Raw genomic sequence first — 18,494 nt, 5'->3', positions numbered from 1 at the left:
GGGGAGGGGGAAGGGTGGGCTCGGACGAGGTGGGTGAGCATTGACATATATGCACTACCAAATGTAAAATAGATAGCTAGTGGGAAACAGCTGCATGGCACAGGGAGATCAGCTCGGTGCTTTGCGACCACCTGTAGGGTTGGGAGGGAGAGGGTGGGAGGGAGACGCAGGAGGGAGGGGATATGGGGATATATATATACATATAGCTGATTTACTTTGTTATACAGCAGAAACTAGCACAACCCTGTAAAACAATTATACTCCAATAAAGATGTTAAAAAAACCCTCCAAAACCATCACAGACAGAGCGACGGGTTCAGTGAAGGTAAAGTGTACAGTTATTCAGGTGTCACAGTTGAACACGGTTGATCCAGGTAATTGTTTCCTTGTTGAAATGCTTGTCTTCACTGCAGAGTCTAAGACAGATTTTTAAATAACCCCTGGGAAGGGATGGAGGGAGGGAATCGGGTCTGGAGAAGAGAGTCAGAGAATATACTGCTCTGTGGGCACCAGAATCCAGCCGCAGTGGTGAGCAGCCATCCATCTTTACCTGCGTTGTTCTGAGCTAGGTCTGTCCTCTACTTCACTGAGAACCTTCTGCTCCGACAGGAATAACAGGGGTTAATCAGAAGGGTGGTGTGAGATGGGGAAGGGAAGGTGGCAGGGATCAAAAAAAAAGAAACCTCTCGTCCACTTGTGACCTCCTGCAGCTGGGGCAGTTCTTGTTTATAAGGGACGGTTCCCTCCAGTGCATGGTACTCTTTGGAGCAGCAGACACCTGCAGAATTTGCAGCAAGTAGCAGACAGCTCAGAAATAGCAAAGTCCTAACCACTTGGTTAGCAAAACAGAGAGACAAGTTTTCACCCTCCTTTTAAACTGAGGAAGTCGTAAATAACTTAGCACATTTATAGTTTCCCCTTTACAATTTTTTTAAGGCTCATTTTGGAAATTGTGTATCACCGTGAACATGGTCTGCAATGCGACGTGACCATAAGGCAGTGTTCCATTCCCTCTAAGCTTCCTGTGACGAGAATCTGAACGCACGAGGCAGACAAAGATGCTCCTTCCCTACTTGCTGTTGTCAAAACTACCCACCGAGGCCACGGGCAGGAGAAGACCGCGGAGGCGTGTGGCCTCTTCCCAGCTTCCTTCCTCGCATTAGATTTTGATGGTGGAACAAAGTTCAAGGATCTGTGACCTGAAATAATTCCAAAGCTCTGGCCTTTTAGCCTTCGTTGTCGGGGTCAGAAGGCCATTGTTGACAGAGAATAATTCAGGGTGGAGACAGGTCAAAGGACCTGTTCAAATGGTTTTAGGCCAGAATCCTTCCCAAGTCTCACCATGTCTTCTAGAATAGCTTTTTTGACATCCTTGTTTCTGCACATTTCTTCAAAGGAGACTTCAGAGCCTCTCTTCTGGGCCCAGGGGCCTAGCATCTCAATGTCTGGTACCACAATTACTATGAGAAATGCCCGCAAGTTCTCTCCATGGACGAACACCTGAGCGACAGGTTCACTTCACTGGTAGATGTTTTCTATCTTCTCCAGAGCTATGTACTCTCTTTGCGCCACTTTAAAGATGTGCTTTTTCCTGTTGATGATCTTCAAGGTGCCATTTGATAACCACTTTCCAATGTTCCCTGTGTGCAACCAGCCATCTTTATCCAGAGCTTCTGCTGTGTTTTCTGGGTCCTTTAAGTAGTCTTGAAATACACTAGCCCCTTGCACACATACCTTGCCTGCGCCCTTGGCAGCCATGTAATTCATTTCTTCCACATCGACAAGCTTTACAATGTTGCAAGGCATTGGGGCACCAATATGGCCTGTGGTCCAGTCCCCAGGCACAGTCAGGCAGCCCGGCAGTGCACTCAGTCTGTCTGTAGCCTTCGTAGAACTGGCAGCCCAGTGAGGCTCTCAGGAAGGTCAGCACGGTGGCAGACACGGGCGCCGCTCCTGTGATCATCAGCCTCACTTTTCGACTCATTTTATGGATGGTCAACTTATCCCACAGGCTGTTGTTTCTAATGATGCCACCGCGAAGCTTGGCTTCTTTCCTCTTGGAGGCAAAGTCCAACAGCCATCGCTCCAGGTACAGTGCTCCAGGCAGCAGTACCATTGACACCAACATGCTGTTTGCCTGAGGAAAAGGTCAGTCAAACATCCAGTTCAGCAGTCTGGGGACCACAGGGAAGATGGTGGGTTGAAATGCCTTGAGATCATCCATAAGCAACCTGATATCTCCTTGGAAAAATCCTATTTTAGCTCCATGACACAGCATCACACACTCTACAACTTTTTCAAACACGTGGGCGAGAGGCAAGAAAGAGATCAAAGTATCATCTGAGGAAGTAATGAATGTACTCTGTCCTTTTCACAAATGCTGAACGATCGCTGACTGCATTTCGATGGGTGATCAGTGCTCCTCTGGGGTTGCCTGTAGTTCCACTTGTGGAGCAAATTATTGCAACATCTTCAGGTGCTGGAGGCTTGGGCTTCCATCTGTGGGCTCTTCCCAGGTCCTCCATCGCCTTCATGCGATGATCTCCACCCCGCACTTCTTGCCTCGTTCCGACCCATCACTGCCGTAGGAGTCCATGAGAACAATAGTTTTAAGGCATGCTGTTAATTTATTTTCTACAGCTTCTAATAAGAGGCTGGCCTTCTCTGGCTTGCCCACAAAAACCAGAGAGAGTTCAGCTTTGTTGATGATGAAGGTGACTGCTTCAGTTCCGAGGGTATCGTAGAGGGGAACGATCACCATCGAATAAGTAAAGCATCCCTGTTCAATGATCACCCACTTAGGTCTGTTCTGAGAAAAGAGGCTGATGAACTGATCTGGGGCTACCTTGAAGCCCTTGTGGATCAGCGCCGAGCCCACACACTCTGACATTTCTGCAACCTGTTTGAAAGCCATTCATAGGGTTGGTCTGGTTTCAGAGAGCCTAAACAAGGGCCATTATTTGACACCTGCATGCCCCTCTGGAAGCCTTCATATAACATTCTGATGTCATCATAGAAATATACCAAGGGCTTGTCACTGTCCAGGAGCACGGATCTCCGGGCACCGTCACTGCCTGCCACCTCCACTGACTGCATGGCCAGGTCGCATGGTGGCTTCAGGGCCTGCAGTTGCATGGCGTACCAGAAGGTGGTGAGCGCCACGAACGCACCGAAGCCCATGAGTGTGTTCGTTGGAAGGGTGCACACGTACTGCCGGAAGTCAACCATCTCTGGCATCCGAAAGTACTCGAACAGCTCAAGGTCTCGCATCGTCCTGGGTTGGTGGCGCCCTATGTCAATATCTTAGAAGGGCGTCACAAGTCTTCTCATTAAATGAAAGTTCCAGACTCCACGGCTGGGGATTCCATTTTGTGACTCGTGGAGAAGTAGGAATCCAGTCTCAAACCTCTTTTCTACTTTCTTTCTTCCAAACGCCTCTCTAGCAGGAGACGGCTTATCTTCTAACAGGAATGCTGGGGAACCAGAGGAGCTTCAGCAGAACATTTCAAAGGAAGCTTGGACTAGACCTTTGCCAGGTGGCTGTCTCTTTTCCTCAGTTTGGATGAAGGGAGATGAATGATGGGGAAAAACTCAGTGGATGACTCTTTCTTGGATGTATTACCTGGTTTCAGGACTTAATGAAGCTCAGGTTCTTGATGTCTCATTGCAGAAAGAATTCAGTGGGAGACAAAGTGATAGGTAAGAAGTGGATTTATTTGGAGAGAAACACATTCCACAGACAGTGTGGGCCATCTCAGAAGGTGAGAAAGGCCTAAGCAGTAAGATTTACTTTTAACTTTCCTATACTTAAATGTATTGAAGTGTCATTTTAATGCATCGGTAAAGAAGCACAGATGCCAAATCACAAACTTAATTTTATTATTTTGAGAACTGGACTTCTTTTCAATTTTATGTGTTTAATCCTATGCCTTCAGAAAATATTGTTCAAAGATAATGTCTAAAGTTTTTATCAAACTGCCAAAGGGGTCCATGGAACAAAATAACTAAGAACTTCATTACTAGGAGTTTGATATTTTATATTAAAAAATAAGATCCTAAAGAAAAGTCGCTGCTTCTGACACATCTTTGGAAATTCATAATTTAAAGAATTTAGCTGTATTTAGTAATTTTCCCCTCTAAGGTCTTCTTTGTGAGGTCACAATTTACAACTAGCACTGGGATATGTTTTCAAAGAGTCCCCAGCTCAAATATAGAACCCAAACACTTAAAATGCTTTATCCTGAGTAAATCCAAATATTCATGTTTCCAACTCACGTTAAAAATTTTCTAAAAGCATAAGATGTTATTGAGGGTTCCCCACTGTTGATGACTGTGGTTAGAAAGGCCATCGAAAATGGCTGCTGGGGAAAGGACAGCTGTAGGGATGTCAAGGCTGCTGGGGGGCAGAAGTTCCTACTGATGGCTTCCCTGGCACTTGTAATTTAGTCACTCAGTGATCAATTTCTAACACCGGAGATGTGCTGGAATTAGTGTGAAATTTCCACTCTCTTTGGCTCTAACTGGGACATTCCACAATTACAATGAAATGAGACCATGCTTCACCGTCTCACTCCCTCTGTGAAGAAGTTATCTGGCATGAAAAGGAAAGGAATGGAAATCAAGAGCCAGCCTATAGGAAACGCTAACAGAATAACTGGTGAGTGAGCCGAGGTGAAAAGGCTTTGATGCAAACCAACACATGCGGTTCTAATTAGGCAGTAAGACCGGCAAGGAAGCGAGCATTATGTCTGTTAATTGACTTGGATGATGTTGGGTGGTGAGGTATCCTGAGGAAAAGCCAAAGGCCTTTAACTCACCAGTGTGGTTAATTATAGAGAACGTTGTTCTTGCGGAATTTCCTACCAAGCATTTCAAAAAGACATTATTTTGCTTTTAAACATGTTAAAAACATTAAGTGACACTTCTTGCAGGCTAATAGCAGCTTGTATTGGTGATGAAGAAATGGTTGGTGATTTTATTTAGTCCAAGGTTAACGAATAAAGGTTATGAAGACGGTTGCTTTCACTTGTCTGCAGTAGAGTAGAACAAATTGACCTTATCTGACTTTACTTGGGGAATGATCATAGAAAATGTGAAAGGATAAATTGCTTTTATATAGAATTCTTTAAAAAAATCATTTTTATTTTTCTAATATGAGTCGTTAGAATGCATAAGCATCACTAATCTGAGAACTGTCCTGATAATGGCTCAAGTTCTCTGAAGAATGTTTATGCACCTCCTTTGCTCTCCAGTGCAATCTCGGAGGGAAGGGCATGCACTGCCATCCTTCTGCCTGGATCAAATGTAGAGGTAGAAGATGGTGACGAGCCTCTAAAAGCAAGAAAGAATGATATGAAAAGCAGCCTTAAACTGACAGATCTGTGTAAGGCATAAAGGAGTAATTGATTGTACTTGAGCTGTATCACAGAAAACTGAATTAATTAACAAAGATAAATTACAATGTGTTCTATCTTAGCTCTTCTGAAGACAAAGAAATGACAGTATTGATGGATAGATTAAGGACATGTTTTCGAAGGTGTGGGACATGGTTAATTTACTCACAAGTAGGGTGGCCACATGAGTTGTTGTTTAACAGTACAATTCTGAGAATGAAAGGGAGCATAATAGCAGAGACTCCAGAATAGGCATAAACACCAGCCTCTTTTGGGCAAAATAAGATGTGTGCCTGTCACCACTTCTCACCCTATAATTCCAGAATTACATGCTGCTTACTCACATACATTATGCCTCTCCTTATAGTACCATGTTCACTGGAATGTGAAATTAACATATGGCAGTTGTATAATTTTAGTATTGTTGTTTATTAATAAAATAACACAAATAGATAGGCTATAATACAAAATAAGTAATATTAATAATTACTATTGAGCATTATTATACTAATAATTAACTTACAAAATACTTTTGAAAGTAGTTCAGTTACTCCCAAAATAGCTGGTAAGTGGCCTCTCCAAAAAATTTGGAATGATTTATCAAATAAGCAAGTAAATAGGATTTATGTAGATATACTAATGCAATGTTATAGTCATTAAATATAATAAAACTTCAGAATAATCTTTAATAAGCGGCAATACAATTTTACCTCCGTTAATGTATTCTAAGAAAGTAAGCAGGTAAATACAAAGAGCTTTACGCATGAGAATATTTCTCATGACATTGCTTATAACAGCAAACACTGCAAAGCTGGGGGGTGATAGCATCATGGCGCAGTGAGCTACTCTCTTTGTGTCTCCCCTTTAATCTGTAGAACATTCACAGCTCAACAAAGGTGCCTCTACCCAGTACACCAGGGTGCCAGACGATTGAACATTTCTGTGCATCTAAAGGAGGATGGACTGGAGCACAGAGAAGAGGTGGTACAGGTGCAATAGCAGAGGCAGTGCCCGCAATTTTGGTCTTCCAGCTGCGGCAGCTGAGCCCATGGCCCCAGAAAACCTGGCCCGCAGAGGAGGGAATGCGCACAACGCCAGCCCCCTGGTCACAGCAGTGCCCACGGCCACAGGTAACCAGGCAGCAGCAGCAGTAGGGCCTGGGACCCCCGTCCCTCCAGCCATGGAGGTACCCACAACTCTGGCTCCCTGCTCATTCCACCTGTAGCAGTGGAGCCCACAAATCTTACAACCCTGGACATGGCAGAGGTGCCTGCGTGCTCCTGGCTGGCCTGCTCCCGATGCAACTCAGGGGATGCCGCATATGGTGGAAAAGCCCACCATCCCAGTGCTCCAGGCAGCAATACCACTGACACCAACAGCTGCAAGGCACCAATGACCCTGGAGGCACAAGAAGCAATAATGAGGGTAAGGGGTGACACCTCTGACAGAGGCAGTGAAGGGTGGAAAATGCTGACTTTCAAATATATCCAAAGGCAGCGCAGGTAAGCAAAACTAAAAACTTGTGATATTTCGCCACCTACTGGACGACAAAAGAAAGGCCTCTAATTTCTGACCTGTTGAATAGTGAGAATGGAGTAGAAAGGTGTCCCCTACTTCACATGTGCTGGCTTATCAAGCACCATGAAGAACCATAGTAACACTGTACAACAAAGAGAAAATGACAATTCTTTAGAAACCAAACTTAAAACCACAGGATATTTCAACCTAACTGATAGAGAATTTAAAATAGCTGTCACAAAAAAATCTCAACAAGCTACAAGAAAACTCAGAAAGGCAGTAAAATGAGCTCAGAAATAAAATTAATGAACAGAAGGAATACCTCACCAAAGAGACTGAAACTCTAAAAAGGACTAAACAGAAATTCTGGAGCTGTAGAAGGCAATAAACACGATGAAGAATACATTAGAAAGCATCGGAAACAGATCAGACAAGATGGAAGAGAGAATTAGTGAGCTTGAAGATAGATGGATAGAAATGATACGAGTAGAAGAGGGAAGAAATAAGATATAAAAAGATGCAAAATTCTACGAGAGTTATCTGACTCTTCTGGGAAGGGGAAGATTAAGGTAACAGGTATTCCAGAAGGAGAAGAGAGTGAAAAGAGAGGAGAGAGTTTATTTAAAGAAATAATAGCTGAGAACTTCCCAAATCTGGGGAAGGAACTGGATATACAAGTTCATGAAGCTAAGAAAACACCTAATTACCTCAACACAAAAGACCTCCAAAATACAGTATATTAAAACTATCAAAAGTCAGTGAGAAAGAAAGAATTTTAAAGGCAGCCAGGATAAAAAGAAGGTTAACCTACAAAGGAACCCCCAGTAGGCTATTGGTAGATTTCTCAGCAGAAATGCTATAGGCCAGGAGAGAATGGAATGACATTCTCAAAACACTGAAAGATTACAAACTGTCAGCCAAGAATACCCAGCAGAGTTATCATTCTTATATGAAGGAGAAATAAAGACTTTCCCAGACAAACAAAGCTGAGGGAGTTCATCAACACTACACCTGTCTTACAAGAAATGTTGAAAGGAGCTCTTCTAGCAGAAACAAAAAGGCAAAATATGCAAAACTTTGAGTAAGGTGATAAACAGACATGCAGAATCAGAAAATTGCAACTCTTTATCACATAAAGGCTAATGGGGAAAAAAAAGCAGAGAAAAATAACTATAGCTACTTCAGTTTGGTAACAAACTCACAGTATAAAAAAGGACAATTTGAGATAACCAAAACATAAAAGGGGAAGATGAAAAGAGCAGAACCCACATAGATAAATGAAGATAAGATGCTATTAGCAGAAAAGGACTGTTTTATCTATGAGAAGTTTTATACAAAGCTCATGGTTACCATAAACCTAAATCTAGAACAGAGACACAAAACATAAAAAAAAGAGGAAATGGAGGAAGACATTTTAGAAAATCACCAACTCAAAACTGCAGACATAAAAACAAGGAAAGAGAAGCAATGGAGCTATAGTGCAACCAGAAAACAAATGATAAAACTGCAGTACTAAGTCCTCATCTATCAATAATCACCTCAATGATTGGATTGAATTTACCAGTCAAAAGACACAGAATGGCTGGCTGCATTAAAAAACAAGACCCAAGTATATACTTCCTCCAGCAGACACACCTCAGCTCTAAAGACATAGACTCAAAGTGAAGAGATGGAAGATGATACTCCAAGCAAATGGCAGCCAAAAGAAAGCTGGTGTAGCCATACTCATATCAGACAAAGTAGACTTCAAGCCAAAAAGATAACAAGAGACAAAGATGGACAGGATATAATGATAAAGGGGTCAATTCATCAAGAAGACATAACAAATATTAATATATATGCATCTAACATAGGAGCACCAAAATATATAAAACAATTATTAACAGACACAAAGGGAGAAATTGACAGCAACACAAAAATAGTAGGGGACTTTAACACCCCACTACATCAGTGGATGGATCAGCCAAATAGAAAGTCAACAAGGGAAGTGTAGCTTTAAATAAAACTTCAGATCAGATGGAGTTGATAGATTTGTACAGAACATTCTATCCAAATGCAGCAGAATACACATTTTTCTCAAATGCACATGAAACCTTCTCAAAGTTAGACCATATGTTGGGATACAAAACAAGTCTCAATAAATTTAAGAAGACTGAAATCATACCAGTCATCTTTTCTGATCACAATGGTATGAAGCTAGAAATCAACTACAAGTAGAAATCTGGAAAAAATCACAAATATGTGGCAACCAAACAACATTCTTCTGAACAACTATTGGGTCAATGAAGAAACCAAAGGAGAAATAAACATTACCTGAAGACAAATGAAAATGAAAATTTAACATATCAAAATCTATGGGATGCAGGAAAAGCAGTACTAAGAGGGAAGTTTATAGCAATACAGGCCTTCCTCAAGAAACAAAAAAAATCTCAAATAAACAATTTACCCTTATACCTAAAGGAACTAGAAAAAGAAAAACAAAGGAAGCCCAAAGTCAGTAAAGAAGTAGAAAGGAGATTAGAGTGGAAATAGATGAAAAAGACAATAGAAAAGATCAATAAAATCATAGCTGGTTCTTTGAAAAGATAATCAAAATTGACAAACTTTTAGCTAGACACAGTCACTAAGAAAAAAGAAAGAAGACTCTGATAAATAAAATCAGAAATGAAAGAAGATAGATAACAATGGATAGCACAGAAATACAAAGGATTATAAGAAAGTATTACGAATGGCAACACGCCAATGAATTGGACAACCTAGAAGAAATGGACAAATTCTTACAACCATACAACCTTCCAAGACTAAGTCATCAAAGAACAGAAAATATGAATAGACTGATTACTAGGACAGAGATTGAAACTATAATCCAAAACTTCCCGCCAAAACAAAAGTCTAGGACCAGATGGCTTTACAAGCAAATTCTACCAAACTTTCAAAGAAGATTTAATAACTATACTTCTCAAACTCTTCCAAAAAATCGAAGAGAAGTAAACACTTTCTAACTCACAAGGCCGACACTACCCTGATACCAAAACCAGATAAAGACAACACACAAAAAATAAATTACAGGCCAATATTTCCTATGAACATAGATAAAAAAATCCTCAACAAAATATTAGCAACAACACACTAAAAGTATTATACGCCATGATCAAGTGGAACTTATTCCAGGGATGCAAGAATGGTTCAACATCTGCAAATCAGTGTGATACATCAAATTAATAAAATGAGAGATAAAAACACTATGATCATCTCAATAGATGCAGAAAAGACATTTGACAAGACTCAACACACATTTATGAAAAAAAACTCTAAGTAAAGTGGGTTTAGATGGTACGTACCTTAATATAATAAAGGCCATATACGACAAACCCAGAGCTAACATCATACTCAGTGGTGAAAAGCTGAAAACTACTCCTCTAAAACCAGGAACAAGACAAGGATGTACACTCTTGCTACTCTTATTCAGCATAGTATTGGAAGTCCCAGACAGAGCAGTTAGGCAAGAAAAAGAAATCCAAACTGGAAAGGGAGAAGTAAAACTGTCACTATTTGTGGATGACATGATTTTATATATAGAAAACCCTAAACATTCCACCAAAAAAAAAACTATTAGAAATAATAAACGAATTCAGTCATGTTGCATGGCACAAAATCAACATACAAAAATCTGTTGCATTTCTATATGCTAACAGTGAGCGTGTAGAAGGAGAAATTAAGGAAACAATCCCATTTACAATAGCAACAGAAAGAATTAAAAACCTAGGAATAAATTTGACCAAGGAGATGAAAGACCTGTACACTGAAAACTATAAGACATTGTTGAAAGAAATTGAAGAAGATAAATAAATGGAAAGATATTCTGTGTTCAGGGATTAGAATCAACATAGTTAAAATGTCCATATTGTCTAAAGCAATGTACAGATTCAATGCAATCCTTACCAAAATCCCAAGGACATTTTTCACAGAAATAGAACAAAAAATTCTAAAATTTATACGGAACCACAAAAGACCCCAAATAGCCAAAACAATTCTGAGAAAAAACAACAAAGCTGGAGGTATCACACTCCCTGATTTTAAACTATATTACAAAACATAGTAATTAAAATAGCATGGTATTGGCAGAAAAACAGATATACAGATCAATGGAACAGAACTGAGACATAAACCCACATGTATAAATACAAGAACTTACAACAAAGGAGCAAAGAACATACAGTGGAGAAAGGATAGTGTCTTCAATAAATGGTGTTTGGAAAACTGGACAGATACATGCAAAAAAAAAAAAAAGACCATTATCTCACACCATACACAAAAATCAACTCAAAATGGATTAATGACTTGAATGTAAGACCTGAAACCATAAAACTGCTAGAAGAAAACACAGGGAGTATGCTCTTTGACGTCAGTCTTAGCAATATCTTCTAGATATGTCTCCTCAGGGAAGGGAAATAAAAGCAAAATTAAACAAATGGGACTACATCAAACTGAAAAGTTTTTGCACAGCAAAGGAAACGTTCAACAAAACAAAAAGACAATCTACTGAACTGGAGAAGATATTTGCAAATCATACATCTCATAAGGGGCTAATATCCAAAATATATATAGAACTCATACAACTCAACAACAACAAAACCAAACAACTGGATTAAAACATGGACTGAAGAGCTGAATAGACATTTTTCCAAAGAAGACATGCAGATGGCCAACAGGCACATGAAAAGATGTTCAACATCACCAGTTATTAGGGAAATGTAAATTAAAACCACAGTAAGATATCACCTCATGCCTGTGGTGATAAAACAAAAACAAAAAACCAAACCCCAAAATAAATGAACAAACTGAAACAAACAAAAAAATGGAAGCCTCAGACCTAGGGACACATACAGACTGAAAGTGAGGGGATGGAAAAAGATATTCCATGCAAATGGAAAACAAAAGAAAGCTGGAGTAGCAATTCTCATATCAGACAAAACAGACTGTAAAACAAAGACTATTACAAGAGACAAAGAAGGACACTACATAATGATCAAGGGATCAATCCAAGAAGAAGATATAACATATTGTAAATATTTATGCACCTAACAGGGGAGCACCGCAATACATAAGGCAAATACTAACAGCCATAAAAGGGGAAATCTACAGTAACACAATCAGAGTAGGGGACTTTAACACCCCACTTTCACCAATGGACAGATCATCCAAAATGAAAGTAAATAAGGAAACACAAGCTTCAAATGATACATTAAACAAGACGGACTTAATTGATATCTATAGGACATTCCATCCAAAAACAACAGAATACACATTCTTCTCAAGTGCTCATGGACCACTCTCCAGGATAGATCATATCTTGGGTCACAAATCAAGCCTTGGTAAATTTAAGATAATTGAAATCATATCAAGTATCTTTTCTGACCACAATGCTATGAGACTAGATATCATTTACAGGAAAAAATCTTTAAGAAATACAACCACATGGAGGCTAAACAACAAACTGCTTAACACCCAAGATATCACTGAAGAAATCAAAGAGGAAATCAAAAAATATCTAGAAACAAATGACAATGAAAACACGACGACCCAAAACCTATGGGATGCAGCAAAAGCAGTTCTAAAAGGGAAGTTTATAGCAATACAATCCTATGTTAAGAAACAAGAAACATCTCAAATAAACAACCTAACCTTACACCTAAAGCAATTAGAGAAAGAAGAACAAAAATCCCCGAAGTTAGCAGAAGGAAAGAAATCATAAAGATCAGATCAGAAATAAATGAAAAAGAAATGAAAGAAACAATAGCAAAGATCAATAAAATCTGATTCTTTGAGAAGATAAACAAAATTGACAAACCATTAGCCAGACTTATCAAGAAAAAAAGGGAAAAGACTCAAATCAATAGAATTAGAAATGAAAAAGGAGAAGTAACAACTGACCCTGAAGAAATACAAAGGATCATGAGAGATTACTACAAGCAACTAAATGCCAATAAAATGGACAACCTGGAAGAAATGGACAAATTCGTGGAAATGCACAACCTTCCGAGACTGAACCAGGAAGAAATAGAAAATTTGAACAGACCAATCACAAGCACTGAAATTGAAACTGTGATTAAAAATCTTCCAACAGGGGGCATCCCTGGTGGCGCAGTGGTTGAGAGTCCACCTGCCGATGCAGGGGACACGGGTTTGTGCCCCGGTCCGGGAGGATCTCGCAAGCCGTGGAGCGGCTGGGCCCGTGAGCCACGGCCGCTGAGCCTGCGCGTCCGGAGCCTGTGCTCCACACAGGGAGAGGCCACAACAGTGAGAGGCCTGCGTACCACAAAAAAAAAAAAAAAAAAAAAATTCCAACAAACAAAAGCCCAGGACCAGATGGCTTCACAGGCAAATCCTATTAAACATTCAGAGAAGAGCTAACACCTATCCTTCTCAAACTCTTCCAAAATATAGCAGAGGGAGGAACACTCCCAAACTCATTCTACGAGGCCACCATCACTCTGATAACAGAACCAGACAAAGATGTCACAAAGAAAGAAAACTACAGGCCAATATCACCGGTGAACAGAGATGCAAAAATCCTCAACAAAATACTAGCAAACAGAATCCAACAACACATTAAAAGGATCATACAATATGATCAAGTGGAGTTTATCCCAGGAATGCAAGGATTCTTCAATATATGCAAATCAATCAGCGTGATACACCATATTAACAAACTGAAGGAGAAAAACATTATGATCATCTCAATAGAGGCAGAGAACGCATTCGAAAAAATTCAACATGCATTTATGATAAAAACCCTCCAGAAAGTAGGTATAGAGGGAACTTTCCTCAACATAATAAAGGCCATATATGACAAACCCACAGCCAACATCATCCTCAATGGTGAACAACTAAAACCATTTCCACTAAGATCAGGAACAAGACAAGGTTGCCCACTCTCACCACTATTATTCAACATAGATTTGGAAGTTTTAGCCACAGCAATCAGAGAAGAAAAAGAAATAAAATGAATCCAAATTGGAAAAGAAGAAGTAAAGCTGTCACTGTTTGCAGATGACATGATACTATACATAGAGAATCCTAAAGATGCTACCAGAAAACTACTAGAGCTAATCAATGAATTTGGTAAAGTAGCAGGATACAAAATTAATGCACAGAACTCTGTTGCATTGCTATACACTAATGATGAAAAATCTGAAAGTGAAATTAAGAAAACACTCCCATTTACCACTGCAACAAAAAGAATAAAATACCTAGGAAAAAACCTACCTAAGGAGACAAAAGACCTGTATGCAGAAAATTATAACACACTGATGAAAGAAATTAAAGATGATACAAATAGATGGAGAGATATACCATGTTTTTGGACTCGAAGAATCAATATTGTGAAAATGACTATACTACCCAAATCAATCTACAGATTCAATGCAATCCCTAGCAAACTACCACTGGCATTTTTCACAGAACTAGAACAAAAAATTTCACAATCTGTATGGAAACACAAAAGACCCCGAATAGCCAAAGCAATCTTGAGAAAGAGAAACGGAGCTGGAGGAATCAGGCTCCCTGACTTCAGACTATTCTACAAAGCTACAGTAATCAAGACAGTATGGTACTGGCACAGACACAGATATATAGATCAATGGAACAGGATAGAAAGCCCAGAGATAAACCCACACACATATGGTCACCTTATTTTTGATAAAGGAGGCAAGAATATACAGTGCAGAAAAGACTCTCTTCAATAAGTGGTGCTGGGAAAACTGGACAGCTACATGTAAAAGAATGAAATTAGAACACTCCCTCACACCATACACAAAAATAAACTCAAAATGGATTAAAGACCTAAATTTAAGGCCAGAGACCATCAAACTCTTGGAGGAAAACATAGGCAGAACACTCTATGACATAAATCACAGCAAGATCCTTTTTGACCCACCTCCTAGAGAAATGGAAATAAAAACAAACAAATGAACCTAATGAAACTTAAAAGCTTTTGCACAGCAAAGGAAACCATAAAAAAGATGAAAAGACAACCCTCAGAGTGAGAGAAAATATTTGCAAATGAAGTAACTGACAAAGGATTAATCTCCAAAATTTACAAGCAGCTCATGCCATTCAATATCAGAAAAAAACCCAACCCAATCCAAAAATGGGCAGAAGACCTAAATAGACATTTCTCCAAAGAAGATATACAGATTGCCAACAGACACATGAAAGAATGCTCAACATCATTAACCATTAGAGAAATACAAATCAAAACTACAATGAGGTATCACCTCACACCAATCAGAATGGCCATCATCAAAAAATCTACAAGCAGTAAATGCTGGAGAGGGTGTGGAGAAAAGGGAACCTTCTTGCACTGTTCGTGGGAATGTAAATTGATACAGCTACTATGGAGAACAGGATGGAGGTTCCTTAAGAAACTAAAAATAAAACTACCATACGACCTAGCATTCCCACTACTGGGCATATACCCTGAGAAAACCATAATTCAAAAAGAGTCATGGGGCTTCCCTGGTGGCACAGTGGTTGAGAGTCCACCTGTCGATTCAGGGGACACAAGTTCGTGCCCCAGTCTGGGAAGATCCCACATGCCGCGGAGCGGCTGGGCCCATGAGCCATGGTCACTGAGCCTGTGCATCCGGAGCCTGTGCTCTGCAACGGGAGAGGCCACAACAGTGAGAGGCCCGGGAACCGCAAAAAAAAAAAAAGGAGTCATGTACCAAAATGTTCATTGCAGCTCTATTTACAATAGCCAGGACATGGAAGCAACCTAAGTGTCCAGCAACAGATGAATGGATAAAGATGTGGCACATATATACAATGTAATATTACTCAGCCATAAAAAGGAACGAAACTGAGTTATTTGTAGTGAGGTGGATGGACCTAAAGACTGTCATACAGAGTGAAGTAAGTCAGAAAGAGAAAAACAAATACCATATGCTAACACATATATATGGAATCTAAAAAGAAAAAAAAGGTCATGAAGAACCTAGGGGCAAGATGGCAATAAAGACGCAGACTTACTAGAGAATGGACTTGAGGATATGGGGAGGGGGAAGGGTAAGCTGTGACAAAGTGAGAGAGTGGCATGGACATATATACACTACCAAATGTAAAATAAGATAGCTAGTGGGAAGCAGCCGCATAGAACAGGGAGATCAGCTCGGTGCTTTGTGACCACCTAGAGGGGTGGGATAGGGAGGGTGGGAGGGAGGGAGACGCAAGAGGGAAGAGATATGGGAACATATGTATATGTGTACCTGATTCGCTTTGTTGTGAGGCAGAAGCCAGCACACCATTGTAGAGCAATTATACTCCAATAAACTTGTTAAAAAAATAAAAATAAAAGAAATAAAAGGTTAAAACAAACAAACAAACAATAAAAGAACAAATGGAAGGTATGGAAACAGAGTAGTTGTTACCAGAGAATAGGCGGGGAGTGGGGGCAAAATGGGTTAAGGGGGTCAACTGAACGATGCCAGGTGGAAACTAAATTTTTAGTGGTTAGCACACAGGAGCAGATAGAGAAGTAGAAACGTAATGTTGTGCACATGAAACTTATGTAATGTTATAAAGCAATGTTACCTCAATAAAAAAGAAATTAAAAATTGAAACCTGACGAACCTAGTGGCAGGGCAGGAATAAGGACGTAGACATAGAGAATGGACTTGAGGACACAGTGGGGAGGGGGAAGCTGGGGCAAAGTGAGAGTAACAGTGACACACATACACTACCGAATGTAAAATAGAGAGCTAGTGGGAAGCAGCAGCATAGCACAGGGAGATCAGCTCAATGCTTTGGGATGACCTAGAGGGGTGGGATGCGGAGGGTGGGAGGGAGGCTCAAGAGGGAGGGGATATGGGGACACGTGTATGCATATGGCTGATTTGCTTTGTGGTGCAACAGAAACTGACGCAGTATTGCGAAGCAATTATACTCCAATAAAGAGGTATTAAGAAAAGAAAAAAGAAAAAAAATTGAAACCTCATCTATAGGGAGTTCATTCAACAAATTATGACTCATTTGTAAAATGGAAACAATTTATACACAGAATGCAACAATTTGGGTAAAAAAGAAACAGTATGTGTATTTGCTTATATCTGCACAGGGTATTTCTGGAATGATAATAACTGCTAAGTGGTTCCCTCTAGGACTTGTAGCTGGGGACTAGAGAACAGGGGTAATAAATCCTTCCAGATACATGTGATTGCAGATCAAATGATTATCACGTGATACAATTAAAAAATAATATTATAATTATATTTATTACACACATGCCCATGGTATAGCAGTTAATTAAACAATATATACAACGTAATATGTATAATAATAGTAATACTTAAGAATTTGCAAGTGTGGGTATGTATCCTAAAATGCCTAGAAAGACAAAATCTAACAGTGAGTAGTAGGATTACTACGGATTTTACGACTTTGTATGTTAACTTTATATTTTTCATGTTGTTGGGATGTGTAATAATGATACATTTATATTTTACAATCAGAAAACCAATAGCAGCAGCATTTCAGTTTTGAGAAAGTGGAATGAAGGAACCAGCAATGCTGGCTGAACCGTCTCCATTAGGCAAGGAAGGGTTTAATCCTGATACTGCAACAGTAACTTTCTCAGCATATGCTCCATCCCCAGGAAAGATAACAGTCAAGGAAATCTTGAAGTTGTTGGAAAAGAAGAGAATTAAGGACTTCTTTTAAAAGAGAAATTATATTATGTTCAGATAATCTGGTTTGGTATCGTTTTAGGAGAAATTGGAAATCTTGAAATTTACTCCTCTAAAGGGTGGGCTGCAAACGGCAGGTGCCCATGGGCACTTGGTATTTTGTGACGTTGGTGGTGTGTTCACCAACGACTCCAGCTCTCAGCTTTCCGGGTACAGGAAGGAATGCACTTCCCATTCCCTTGTCATTAGACAAGGCCATATGATTTGCTCTGGACAAAGAAGGGTGAACAGAAGTGAGAGATGCACAAATCTCTTTGTTTGCTTCCCTTGGTGTATAGACTATGGAAGTTCAGGTCAAAATAAGTGTCCTTCAGCCTGGATCCCTGAGTGACTAGGATGCACAGAGCATCCTTCCAGCGTGTGCTGGACGTGTAGGATGAGCAAGAAGTAAACTTTGGCTGTGTAAAGGCACTGAGAGTCAGGAGGATTTATTATTACTGAAGCAGAGCCTAGCTCATCCTGACCGTGTAATTTGTGTCGTCCAGTGCAAAATGAAAATACATAGCCCCTTGTTAAAAAATTATTTAGCATTTCAAGATGATGACAACAGAGCATTAAACCACATGGGCGCCCTCTGAGTGCAGGGCCCTGTGTGACTACACAGGTCACATGTCCAGGAAGGGCCTGATTTTCTGATTTACCATCACAATCTTGGAAAATGGATCTTAACTCCCTTATTTCACATATGAAGAAACGGAGAGCTCAAACAGCTTGCTGACTACTACAGAGTCGGTAAGTGTCCGAAATGGAATTGGATTATATTGGTATTATTAATGTTGCAACAATGGGTCTTTTGTGGGTTGACGGAGCTGGGCTTTAGGACATAAGGAGCCAAGTA

At 40.0% G+C, this 18,494-nt stretch overlaps 1 protein-coding gene and 1 pseudogene across 3 annotated transcripts in view; both read right to left on the bottom strand.

Annotated features, from left to right (window-relative positions):
• PRKN (parkin RBR E3 ubiquitin protein ligase) overlaps positions 1-18,494 on the bottom strand; it is a 1,024,664-nt gene that overhangs the window by 92,692 nt on the left and 913,478 nt on the right. The gene's annotated exons all lie outside the window — the stretch shown is intronic.
• LOC136131767 (long-chain-fatty-acid--CoA ligase 1 pseudogene) lies at positions 1,160-3,270 on the bottom strand (annotated as a pseudogene).

This window comes from Phocoena phocoena, chromosome 12 (genome assembly GCF_963924675.1).
Source record: "Phocoena phocoena chromosome 12, mPhoPho1.1, whole genome shotgun sequence".
In the NCBI taxonomy this organism is placed as follows: Eukaryota; Metazoa; Chordata; class Mammalia; order Artiodactyla; family Phocoenidae; genus Phocoena; species Phocoena phocoena.
Note: the sequence above shows the minus strand (reverse complement) of the source record. Positions and strands in the feature narration are given on the sequence as shown.